This window comes from Amblyomma americanum, chromosome 11 (assembly GCF_052857255.1).
Source record: "Amblyomma americanum isolate KBUSLIRL-KWMA chromosome 11, ASM5285725v1, whole genome shotgun sequence".
Classification (NCBI taxonomy): Eukaryota; Metazoa; Arthropoda; class Arachnida; order Ixodida; family Ixodidae; genus Amblyomma; species Amblyomma americanum.
The window spans coordinates 24361534-24374567 of record NC_135507.1 but is presented as its reverse complement, the minus strand read 5'-3'; the positions used below and the strand labels follow the sequence as shown (position 1 = coordinate 24374567).

Here is a 13034-nt window from a genome sequence, read left to right as displayed (position 1 = left end):
CTCTGAAAACTCGTCGGGAGAAGGGGGACGTAACTTCCGGAACCACTACGCAGCACCGCTGCTGATGTCAACAGTAGCCGCACATAAGGTCCCTTGGATTACCTTTAGCCGCACGTGGCCGCACACAGTTTGCATCGCGGTCGCCGCTTAGCCTGTATCGATTGTTACCCCGGCTTTCCGTCCCACGGGACGCTAATTTTTCGAACATCGCCTTGTGGATAGCACTGTCGCCCTCGTTTGAGCTGCTGCTGGAATTGCTGTTGTCATGTGACAGCAACACAGACCGCGTTCCTAGCGTAGTTATCTGGCGTCTCTTGGACATTTTGCCTCACACAGTGCGGCGCCCGCAAAACACAACACGGCAAGGACGCTGCTACTGCGTCAAAAGCCTACACTTGCTTCTGCCTACGCGCAGGGGACGCCGAGGCCTCGCACCACTTTCGCGAAATGGCGGAAGTAGCTCTGTCACGTGGACTCATCTCGGAGCCGCTCCGACTTTTTTCTCGGAGCGCGTCAGAGCGCTCTGAGCTGGAAGCGAGCGCTCAGAAAGAACCAGCCGAATGTAGTCAGAGCGGCCGGTTTCGACCAGCCGAATGTGCGGTCGCCTCTCGGAGCGCTCTAGAGCGATCTAAAGCGACCAGTCGAAGACACCATAAGAGACTGCCTATAGTCTAGGACAGGACACCACAGTTATCTACTCACCCCTTGCCTTTTTTTCTCTTTCCCATGTGCAGGACAGCAGACCGAGACCTTAGCCTGGTGAAACTGTCTGGCCCTCCTTTATCTCCTCCCTGTCTAATACCCCTGTCACACGGGCACTTGTAAGGCCTTAGAAATTAAGGTCCTTTGCCCCAAAGGCACGTGACACGCATCTACACGGCAAAGCGTCGAGACCTTTGCGATAAAGGTCCGTAGCAATAAAGGCGGCCGTCAGTGGCCTTAAAGTTGCTTAAAGGAGCAACCCAGACGGCAGCGCCAGCTAGCGAGCTCAAAGAATAAAAAATTGACGCAATTTTTAGTTTTGAAACCGTAAAAAAATATCTAATTTATCTTATTTAATGGTTAATTTTGCATTACAGTGCACTTAACCGTAGAGGAGGCTATGACTAAAGACATCCACACTGCTAAGAAAGGACTTGAACGCTTTTCAGCAGCCGCATCGACACACGCGTGCTTGCGCATCTCGCTTTGCTGTTATTTCTTCGTTTGCTCTTTGTTGTGTGCGCGTTTTGAGTTTGCTTGTGTGCACAAAGACACAAGCAACGAAGCACGCTTCTCGAACACAACGAGGAGCCGAATGGAAAAGTGCGCCTACCATGGCCGGACCTAGAACGATGAAAAAAAAAAAAAACTTTGTTTCAAAATATTTGTTTCTCACCGTCAGAACGCTCGTTTATTATCGTGATAGCTACTTTTTCCAACATAAACGAAAGCACTCTTAGCTGAAGTGCTACCGTCTGCTTTAATTTCATAATGTTACTAGCGACGCTTCACACACAGCGGTGACTTTTGGCATTCACAGAGGCCGCGTTCTAGCTCCTTTGGATTTGCCGTGTAGCAGTGTCGCTGCTCCTTTTCGGTTTTCCTCTAGTGCAATGAGACAACTTTACGGCAAAGGCCGAGAAGAAGTTCCGTGTGACAGGGGTATAACTCCCTACTTTCCTTCTAAAGCCTCTATGGCTACAGATATTCTTACACATAATATGCACCCTACTACCCAAGCCAGTGATGGTTCTGAATGACCAGTGGCAGCAGTGCGCCAGTGTTGTGTTGTGCAAAGGTAAGACAGCACCTCGGACTCGAGCAATTTTATAGAGGAGGAGGAGGAAAAACACTTAGTATTAAGAGCATAAATGCTGGGCGGGTTCAGTAGGAGAGCCCATTGGTCACCATCATAATCCGGCTCCTCTCAACCAGCGATTTCTGGTCGAGGAAACTTGGCTATGAAGGGTTGCCTCCCAGCGCTCATATGTCTGATCGGGATTGCTGCCCTATTTCTCTTAACACAAACGCCCTGGACTGAGGGCCACAGGCTGCGCAAGAAGTTTTTTCACTGTACTGTAGTAAGTTCTTGCAGGCTAAGAATGAAGGCTGGGCTATGTAGTATCGACATGCTTATCCATGGTGTGGGGTTTGGCATAGAAGACATCTGCCACTCTAAAATATTGCTATTGAATACATCTCAAAGGGACCATGAAACTATATTTACTGAAGGTAGGAAAAGCTGACTAGCGATTGGTATTCGTCACTCTTCACCACCAAACAGTTTTTAAGCTGACTTCTTTTACACCGAAGATATAGACTATTAGAAATGATCCACCATCTATCCCTCCAACTAATACAAACCAACAAAAAGGTAGAGGTTGGTACTGCACCGCACTCCAACCTCCTCCCCATGTCGTTTGGGCACTGCCAATGAAAAAACTCCCCCCCCCCCCCCCCCCTACCGTTCGGTACGAATCCCTCACACACACCAGGCTAACAAATTTATGTGCCGAATTCTGCCAATTCGTTTGTCATCACTCCAAACCCTCTGCGCCTAGCGGATGGGCCACAATTTTGTTGTCAATGGCGACCCCCATGTGGCATCAGTCTCTGCACCCACTCAGACGGTACATATCTAGCGGAACGCCAGTAAATTAAAAGGTGCAATTCGGCTGCCGTGCCGGCCCGATGACTGGTTGCACACGCGGTCACATGGTGAGGTGTCACATTTTGCTGACATGAGGTGTTATGGCTATGATCACGTGATTTAGCCTCCATCTTGAAATCTGAGTGCGGATGGAGAAACGAACGCAAAACGAGCAAATGTAAGCAGTAAGAGCTAACGCTCTTGAAAGACTACTTGAAGACACTACACAAGTATCTCATTTTATCACGCTTTGTGTGGTGCAGCTTACAAGTTTATCACAAAAAATTGGCAGTGGCTTAGCTCAGCTATGCCAGGATATGCGTAACAAGAGCTGCAGTTCCCCCCTGGTTACGCATGTTGTCCAGCTTGTTGTTGTGACCGTATTGGCGAAACACATTATTTATTCACTTGTTTTGACACAGATAAACGCTGCCGGTGATCGGCAAAGTAACACACAGTTGTCTCAGTGCTGCCTATACGGTATTTAGGCTGGTTGGTTTCTCTCAGATACACAAGGTCGATGGTAGTTCCCCACTGTGTACTGTGAATGCGAAGATCGCTAGCTAAATTAAGATCAAACTTCTCTTTCATGGAGCGACTAAGAGAGTCTTGTTCCCTATTGAAACCGCCACACTGAGTAGTATCACCTCAGCTTTTATACACACAGCAGCACATAAGCAGTTCACCCACACGACCCCACACGCGGCGGCGGCCGACCTCTCTCGGCATGCGCCGCGCACCAGCTGCCCTTCTCCGGTTGCCGCGCATGGGCATTTATGCGCGGCGCCGGCGAACTCTGCCGTCACGCGCCGCACACCTGCTGCTTCTCTGGTGTCGCGCATGCGCACTATCGGCCTCCCAGGCTCACGGCGAAATACTCGGCTGGGTAACGTAGTGTAGCTCTCGCTACAAAATTTCCATGTTCGTTTCTGTTCTTCAAGGAAAACAGAACAGTAGTTTGCGTGCATCGATGGGGTTCCGCGTTGCATAATCACAAAGAAAACCTCTCGCCGAAAATGGAGCTTTTATAAACAGAAAAGACAAAACACGAAAAACAGCTGTCGCCTTCACCGAACGACATCGCAAAATACGTGCGTCGACACCGTTTTCTGGCACGGATATGAAAGTCAACGTCACACCGCGATTCAAGAATTAGACACCTAACTTTAGCTGTGTGTCTTCTTTCATGTGATGCGTTATACATTAGAATACATGGATCATCGCGTGGTATTCGCTAAATAAGTTCAATAAATTTCTTCTCTCTGCTGTTCCGGGCTCATCAATCGAACGATGGCTGTGACGTTATGATCGGCTTTTAGGTCACGTGAGGCGGGAAAAATGCAATACTGTCATGACCCAAGCCCCGCCGCGGTGGCTCAGTGGTTAGTGCGCTCGGCTACTGATCCAGAGTAGCCGGGTTCGAACCCGACCGCGGCGGCTGTGTTTCGATGGATCCCCAGGCGGTTAATGATCCCCAGGTGGTCGAAATTATTTCGGAGCCCTCCACTACGGCACCTATTCCTTTCTTCTTTCACTTCCTCCTTTATCCCTTCCCCTTACGGCGCGGTTCAGGTGTCCGCCAGTATGTGAAACATACTGCGCCATTTCCTTTCCCCAACAGCCAATTCAATACAATACGACCCAAAGAGCCCTGCAGGCATGCGCAAGAGCCCAAGAACGAAGTCTTAATCACCGAGCCAGGTCTGTCCCTAGCGCTCCCCATGGCCGCTTTGGACTCGAGCGCGCGCCGCTGCCTCTCCAGTCCGGCCGTGGCTAATAATAATAATTGGTTTTTGGGGGAAAGGAAATGGCGCAGTATCTGTCTCATATATCTTTGGACACCTGAACCGCGCCGTTAGGAAAGGGATAAAGGAGGGAGTGAAAGAAGAAAGGTGCCGTAGTGGAGGGCTCCGGAATAATTTCGACCACCTGGGGATCTTTAACGCGCGCTGATATCGCACAGCACACGGGCGCCTTAGCGTTTTCCTCCATAAAAACGCAGCCGCCGCGGTCGGGTTCGAACCCGGGAACTCCGGATCAGTAGTCGAGCGCCCTAACCACTGAGCCACCGCGGCGGGGCTGCCGTGATCCGTTCCGCGGAGCGCCACGGCGCCTGCGCAGATCGCCTTGAGGGCCCAGATGGCGCCAGGTTCATCCATGTGTTAATGTCTAACGCCTCATTTTAAACAAGAAAACACGCAAAAATAGTGGCAATCCGTTCCTTTCCGTAAGGACGTTACGATTTTGAATCGAATGGCGGGAAGATAAAAAAATGAAATTGTTTTTGGCGAAAGGAAATGGCGCAGTGTCTGTCTCGCATATCGGTGGACACCTCAACCGCACCGTTAGGGAAGGGATAAAGGAGGGAGTAATTAAGAGAGGAAAGGAAGACACCGTTACGTTACGGAGCCCTCCACTACGGCGGGAGGATTTTTAACTCCAATTTTCTCGCCTATAAATGTGTCCCTTGGCTGCCGGACAAACGTCAAAACCAAAGAGAGCCAGATAATTTCTTACTGATAATAACTGGAGAGAGTTTTCTTTGGTGCCCCTTTAGCAAGGCCCGCTTTTGATGTCATCTACATATTTGGCATCTTTGATAAGTAGCCCCTCGATCTTGCCTCGCTTTACCATTAAACCCGCGTAGGCGGAACGCTAGTCGTGGCACGTCGTAATAAAGAAGGAGGTGGTGAAATAATACGCAATGAGGCAATAAATGTTATCACTATACAGGTATAAAGCGAGAGGGAATTACTTTACAAAGAGAGGGGTAGGAATCGTTATCTGAAGGTCTTCAGTGGGGCTTGGTTATATAAGGTCTAGCCAAGAGAGGGTCTCGCATGACCTGAGAGAGACTTCAATATATGCCAATCCGGGAGACTTTAAATATGCGAAGTATGAACCAAGCAGCTGAGATTCGGAAAGTTCAGAATATAGTGGACGACACGAACCACGTGTGATTGTACCGAAATAGCGACAGCCGCAAAGGCAGGAGCTGTTGGTTGATCGAAACAGCTACGTGCACAAAACTGCTTATATTGGCGCCGAACTCGCAATGAAGAGATTTTAATAAGCGTCTAGTGTGTTTTAAGGCACAAAACGAATAAAGCAGTAGCAGGAAGTTCACCTGTTTGATGAAATATTCATTCCATCGCGGTTGGCAGGTCTGCTGATTTAAAAAATACCGCGGTAACCTATATTTTTGCAGTTCGCATGGGCTGCACAAAGAGCGGTGGCGCCACTAGTCAAGGCAGTTTATTGTTGCTGTAAAATCTCTCCTTGCTGGAGAATAATAAAACGTAATATGCACTGTATGTGTGTTAAGTAAAGACCTCTGTATTTATTTATTTTTCTGGCATTTGTTTTAATGTTTAAACTTGTAAACAGGAGAAAATAAACTGTGCGACAAATGAGTGATCCAGTGATGCTGACAGAACCCTAGCGGAGAACACCTGCAACTACTTCACGTTGGCACGGTTTAGCGCGGGGTAGGCTTGAGTGCACATCGGTAGGGGCAGCCCACTGCAGCCCACTCGCTTCGCGCCCGCTTTTCCGTCGCAAGTTACGAACTCCGCTTCAAGAAAAACAAGCAAGTCTTGTGGGTTGTCGGATCACAAGTGTTGCTCGAGGAGCAAGAGTTCTTACGCCTGTGTGTGCCGCTACCAGCCTGCGCGCTGTCTCTTTTGCCTGACAACTGGAATACGCCGTCGCCGCCTCCGTCCCGCCTTCTGTTTCTCCGAAGGGATTCACAGGTGGTCACCGATGACAATTCGTCTTTTAAGGTAAGGCAGGGGAAGCCGTTTAACCCACTCTTTCTGCGCTGGTCTTAGAGCTCGCAGCTGACAACCCTTTGTTGCCGGTTTTCCTTTCGTATTTGGCGGCTCGGAAATGTGCGTCGCAACTTGAGCTTATCGGCGTCCTCGCCGATAGTGTGGCGATAGCATGCGCCGCAAGCTGATGTCCAAAGATCCTCACAGGTGCTCCCAAACAATGCTCTCTTTTTTTTTTCTGTCCAAAACAACGCTGCGGCGAGGTCAGCGAGTGCCTCTCGTTGGCAACGTCGGCGCCTGTCTTATTGGAAAGAAGTTTTTGAATAGGCGCCCGGATGAAGGTTTCGGACGAGCGCTCTTTCGGATGTGAACGGGACCGAATCGCGGTCGGCCCAGACAAGTAGCGTTTGGAGTTTTTGATTATTTTCTTCGCGTTTCGCTGGAGTTTCGAGTGTGCGCAAGTATAGCGCTGATCCCAAAAGCGCACACGCCCCTGGCTGCGGCCTACCTGTTGGGTCGTAAAAAGCTAGAGAAAGAGAAGGGAGCCTTTGAGATTCGCGGAGGTGAAGGCGCATGGGTGGCTGCCAAACTTGGAGCGGCCTTCGCGTTTTTTCTTGCCGAGTTCGGCGCGCCGTCGCACGGTTCGCTGCGTGTACTACTCTCGGGGCTTATGTAAGCGCTTAACGTGTCGTCCAAGTTTGACATTTCCTTCGTTCAGAACGGCGATTGTGAGCACGCACGCGGGGTCATGGCTTTTCGTTATCTGCATGACTTGGCAACGCAATCTTGAACTGGCTCGGCAAAGAAAGTTCGCGCTGCTTTGATATACTGCGGCTGCATGAGTTGAAAGTTGTCAGTAATCGAGCAGACTGCGGGCGAAGGCCAATTGAGAAAGCTTGCCTAATGTCCGCATCCTCCAGGATTCCGCCTTCGCAATTCAAGCGGTGTCGACGCGAAAAAAAAAAAAAGAGCTACATCGTCGCTGAATCGGGAAAATTAAATTTTCTTGCATTTATCTCTGAAAGTTAAGCATCCAATAGTGACGATCGAATCCTGCGGACAGGATTTTCCAGACCAGTGCCGAATTCATTAAAGCAATTTTATATCGCGGAGACTTACGCGTGCAATATTTAAGCTGGAAGTGACCCACCTTTGTGTTGTGTAGGATTCCTTGTTTTCCATCTAGTCTGTACAATTAACTCGGGTAAAAAGTTACTTTTCCCTTGCCTCACCCTTATTTAATGGCACATACTCTCAAGCTCCTAGAAATGTTTTGAGAAAAGTGAGAAAAAAGAACACTTAAGATGCAACAAAAGCTGCAAAACTGCATAGTGAAGGGCATAGTGAGTTTGTAACAGAAAAAAAAAATATTTTACGGTAGGCAGCCAAATGACTACAGAAAGCTATGTAAGTAAAAATTCTAACGAACTAACGAAACATGACAGCATAACACTGCAACAAATTTAAGATGACACTGCAGAATTATGCAACAATCTACCTTATTAACTGTAACACGGTGTGAAACCAACTGGTGTCAAAAATGAAATGTCTTCAAACAAAATTAATAATCATACGTCTTAAAGGTCGGTCTCGACTTGCATTCGCGTGGAATATGTCTTCAAAAATCGCGGAAGCTGTACCGAAGAGGCTGGTGATTCTTTTGCCGTCAGTGCTCGAAAGCTCACAGCGCAGTACACCATGCACGGCGGCTCGTTCACGCGGAAACCCCTGTCATAATTACACGGCCGCACGAGCACAGGAGGCGGAAGAGCCGGGCTGTAGGCCAATCGCCGAGGCTAGCTATAACTGTCATTGGCTAGTGCGCAGTAAATAGAAAGAAAAAAGAAACTGGGTCGCATGGCTCGGTGGAATGGGTGGAGCAGTATGCACTACGGAGCCCGTAATTAATTCGCTGCTGAAAGCCGCGTAGAGGGCGTGCCGCTGGTTTCACTTTATTTGTACCTCGTAACGGGACATTGCGTCGGGGCCCCGTTACGAATTCGTAATAAGCAGGTGTTCGTTAGAGCGAATTAGTCATGAATGGTGGGGTACGAAAGCGGTGTTGCGGTACCTTAGAACGCACGAAAACTGTGAACAAAGCATTTCGGGCCCCGCCGCGGTGGCTCAGTGGTTAGGGCGCTCGACTACTGATCCGGAGCTCCCGGGTTCGAACCCGACCGCGGCGGCTGCGTTTTTATGGAGGAAAAACGCTAAGGCGCCCGTGTGCTGTGCGATGTCAGTGCACGTTAAAGATCCCCAGGTGGTCGAAATTATTCCGGAGCCCTCCACTATATACGGCACCTCTCTCTTCCTTTCCTCTTTCACTCCCTCCTTTACCCTTCCATTACAGCGCGGTTCAGGTGTCCAACGATATATGAGACAGATACTGCGCCATTTCCTTTCCCCCCAAAACCAATTATTATTATTATTAAGCATTTCGGAAGTGCCTTTTTTAAGTGTATTGGCAGCGTACTGTTTTCCATGTTTACTTTTTTTTGCCTAACTTGTTTCCCGAGATTTTTGCTTCTCTTTTGCGTGCGACTATTTATATATATATATACTTAATGCAAGCCCTAAGCGGGCCCAAGCCGGTTTGGTTGCACTGTTGACAATATAGTGTCACATGCCGAATAAACGGACCTCTTCATATAAACTTTCCCAGACTCTTCCAGTTATCAGTAACAGAGAAACGAAGACGCGTAAGTTACGCGCGTAGCGCACAGACCTCGCGACTGCTGGTGCGTGACAGGTTTAGTTGGCTATGCGCCATTAAACTTAGCGTAACTGACAACTGTTGTTAACAACGCGCCAGAGCATGACCAATGCCGCGAGCGGCGTCAATGGCGCTTAGAAAGCAACTTATCGCACACCGCGCCCTCGTCTTCTGCATTGTTGCGAACATGTCGACTGGGTCGCTCCCAAACCAAACCAGAGTGAGAAAACTACTAGCAGTACCAAGTCATTAAAAAAGACAGTCGTCTGTACACGAAGAATATGTGTCAAGTTTCTTTGCAACAGTTGTTGATTTTCAGCTGCATTAAGCTCCTCGACTTTTAGTTCAAGTGTGCGCCTTTAATAGACGTTTTTAGCATACCGGAGACGTATACCGGTTTACCGGACGCCGGCTGCGCACGCGCAGTTGCTCCCCTCACCCCAAAAATGCCACTGCGCATGCGCGAGAGGGGTCCGGTAAACCGGTATACGTCTCCGGTATGCTAAAAACGTCTAATATCGTCTCACATCCGTACATTGAACTGCTTCTTTCGTGATTTTTTTTCTCGGACACGCTTCACATTGTGCAAATACTCCCTTTTTTACTCCTTTCTATTCGGGCACATCGGCATAAAATTCATTACAGTGGGTGCGGGGTAAAGGGGAGGGGAACAGTCGAAGTGCCTGGCAACGAAGTTATAAAGCTAACAATGCAGTGGAGCCAATCAGCTAGGCAACTGGCTTGAAAGTAGCGACTGTACAGGCTGGAGGCACATGGCTTATCTCTCATGAAATGAAGCAGCTTCTCCAGACAGTCTGTTCCAATCTTTATGGGCGTGGGAAAAGCTTTTAGTTGTGCGCTGATGGTATCGTCCGCACGAAGCCTTTGCAACAGCTGGAGCAGTGGCGCTGGCCGGGTCGGTTAGAACCCTCCTGCGTGCAATTAGATTTGGGAAAAATTAGATAAAATTAGATTCAGAAAAATTAGATTTGCTTTGGGGAATCATTTCTAGAGGAGAAAATAAATCAGTCTCGAAAGTTTACGGACAAAGGTTGTATAGCCTGTTTTGTTAAACTGCTTAGTTTGTATCCCGACCTTGCTAAAATCCCAACTCCGGGATTGCGGTATCAGTCAATAAATAAATAAGTGAAGCGAGTTCAGGATGCATGGCGGCCGTCCAATAACGTGACCTTGCGCTTGTCGATATATGGAAAGATTAGATAACCTTTGTAGATAACCTTGTTCTGCCAAGCTTTGTTATAGATCTGATATTAGTTTCTCTTTTCTCCGAAATTCGCCCTGCGTACGTCTTTGTTAAGCGAAGGTACCGGTGAGATGGGCTCTGAAGAGGCCAGGTCGCGTGAATTTGCCGAAGACGGTGCCAAGAGGCCCGTCCGCGTGAACGCATCAACCAGACATGCTCGCTGAGTGATGGAGTGGCGTTTATAGTAGAAATTATGACATGTCACTTGGCGCAGGGGTCACGCTATATAGTCACGCGTTTGCCTCTCTGGCTGGCTGCCTGTCAGATGAAACGGCGACAAGCAGCAGCATCGACAACCAGCTCTTGCTCAGCTCTGCACTCTATAAACACGAATACGCCTATATAGTTGCAGAAAGGGAGTAAACGCTCCTCGAGCGCACTCCCTTTTAGGGACTAGGGTATGCTGCGGAGTATATTTCCGGAGTATATTTCGATCACTAAATATACGGAACGCTCACTCGTGGCAACGAAGGCATGTTCCCACTGGAAAACACAGTAACTTGACGCAGTTAGTAATGGGAGGAGGCTTTTTAAACGGCGGCAACCGTAGGACTTGAGGTTAACAAATAGAGCAGATTGGAACCTCGCTTAAAGAATCTTCGTAACTGCTAGAGCTTCGCATGTTTTGAAGAGGAAATTTGTTTCCCTTGCCAACCGTAGTGTTCCGTATTTTTAGTGATGGAAATCCACCCCCCCCCCCTGTTCGGGCATCAATACCCTGCCCCTAAAAGAGAGTGGGCTAGAGGACAGCTTACTTCCTCTTTACTCCTTTCGTGCTTACACTGTAAACAGAAATACACCTATATGGAGTAAAAAGGGAAAAACCTCTTAGCGCACACCCTTTATATAAGCCGCACACTCTACACTCTAAAAAAGGAGTAAAAAGCTTACACTGTAAACAGAAATACACCTATATGGGAGTAAAAAGGGAAAAACCTCTTAGCGCACACCCTTTATATAAGCCGCACACTCTACACTCTAAAAAAAAGGAGTAAAAAGGGTTGTAAAACTGTTCTCTAGCGCGCACCCTTTTTACCCTAAACAGAAAGGAGTAAAAGTGTGTAAAACTGTCCTCTAGCGCACACCCTTTTGCGCTAGAGGACAGTTTTACACCCTTTTTTACTCCTTTTGTTTAGAGTGTAAAGTGTGCGGCTTACCCAATAAGGGTAAGCAATGGTAATTTTTTTCACGTTAGTACCGCCGCTAATTCATTTTACTGTAGACTAATAAATAGTCTTGACGTAGTGAAACATAACTTGGTCGAGATCGCCGTATAGTGGATTGCGGGTTACTGTATGCTGAAATGCTCTTCTGTCACGGTTTACGGTCGCACCACAAGCGTGTAGCGCGAAACCGCCCTAGCCAGTCTCCTGCATGGTAGGCTGCGGCCGTCTCCGAAGCATAGAAGCCACGTCTAAAAGAGGATGTGCCAGTGAGCGTGGTCGGAATGCTTACACCTCTCGCTCTGTGCTTGGAGCCTTTCCTGTTGTCCTTTTGTTCTCTTAGATCCAGCGTACGCAGCGCCGTATACCAGGCTGTACCGTTCGCCGAGAAACGGCAATAGTAAAAGTGAAGCGAGTTCAGGATGCTTTCTCCTTCCTTCCTCCCCCCACTTTCCCCTACCCTCCTCCTTTTTTCTTTCTTTCCATAGAGCAGAGGGACAAAGCCACGGTTTGGGGATGCAGTTTTCCTAGCCGTACCTAAGCCTGAGCGTTCGTAGACCGCTTGCGGACCTTGTTTTGTCTTCCCTCATGATTTTGATTCGAGACGCGGTTACAAACAAAGGAAAGAGTCACTGACGTTTTTTTAAGCGTTCCCACTCAAAAGGTCCAGTTTCGTTGTGACATCACCTAGACCACGTGATCACGCCGGGTATACACACACTAGCAGCGTTCGCTGCCCGGCCGGCATGTTGCTTAGGCTATCAGGCGAAGTCCAGCGGGGATGCGCAGTTATCGTGTCCTCATTGGCCGCCATTCTGATTAGACAGGCCGCAGACCCTGACCGCGCTCATTGGCCGGGGGTGCGAGCATGCAGTCCGACCAATGAGGGCAGTCCGCAGGCTGTGTCTCGCTCAGTCGGGCAACGCCGTAAAAGCCCGCCAGGTGTCCCCCGCATAGCTCTTGCCGTAAAAGGCGGCGAGTTGTGCGTTACCCTCGCAGAGTTTTTCCTCCCTAAAAAACGTAAGGAGCTGACCCCGGTCACTAAACATTTACTCACCCTTAAGGGTGCAAATCAGCTTTTCCCCAGACGAACACCCATTGCCACCTATTGTGTGCTAAAAAAAGGGTGCAGAGATCAGCACCCTTAAGGAAGGGTGCACTTCACGATACTTTGGAGGGCGTGATGGTTGCACCCTACTATTTTTCCATAACACCTCTACGGAAGGGGGCTCCACATCGATTCACCATGAAACAAAAGCCTTGGATTGGAGCGCACCCTCTAAACATTCATGCGGTGCACCCTTCCTGAAGGTGCTGATCTTTACACCTTTTCGCAGCACCCGCAAGGTGATAAAAGGTGTTCGTCTGGGGACAAGCTGAATCGCACCCTTGTGGGTGAGAAATTGTTTAGCGTGGCGCGCGTATACACCGCACGTGTACGTATGTAAGTTTTGGGGAAAAGGGCGGGGGGCTTAAATTCGCATTAATGCGG

The 13034-nt window shown here is 48.8% G+C and overlaps 1 protein-coding gene across 8 annotated transcripts in view; it reads left to right on the top strand.

Moving 5' to 3' along the window:
- Positions 1-6128: 6128 nt before the first annotated feature.
- Positions 6129-13034, top strand: part of Kank (KN motif and ankyrin repeat domain-containing protein 2 kank) — a 70102-nt gene continuing 63196 nt past the window's right edge. For 5 of the 8 annotated variants that reach the window (XM_077643596.1, XM_077643594.1, XM_077643592.1 and 2 more), the window contains exon 1: positions 6129-6414. The gene's annotated coding sequence lies outside the window, so the exon portion shown is untranslated. The remainder of the gene's footprint in view (positions 6415-13034) is intronic. The other 3 variants (XM_077643593.1, XM_077643589.1, XM_077643595.1) reach the window with 2 other exon arrangements.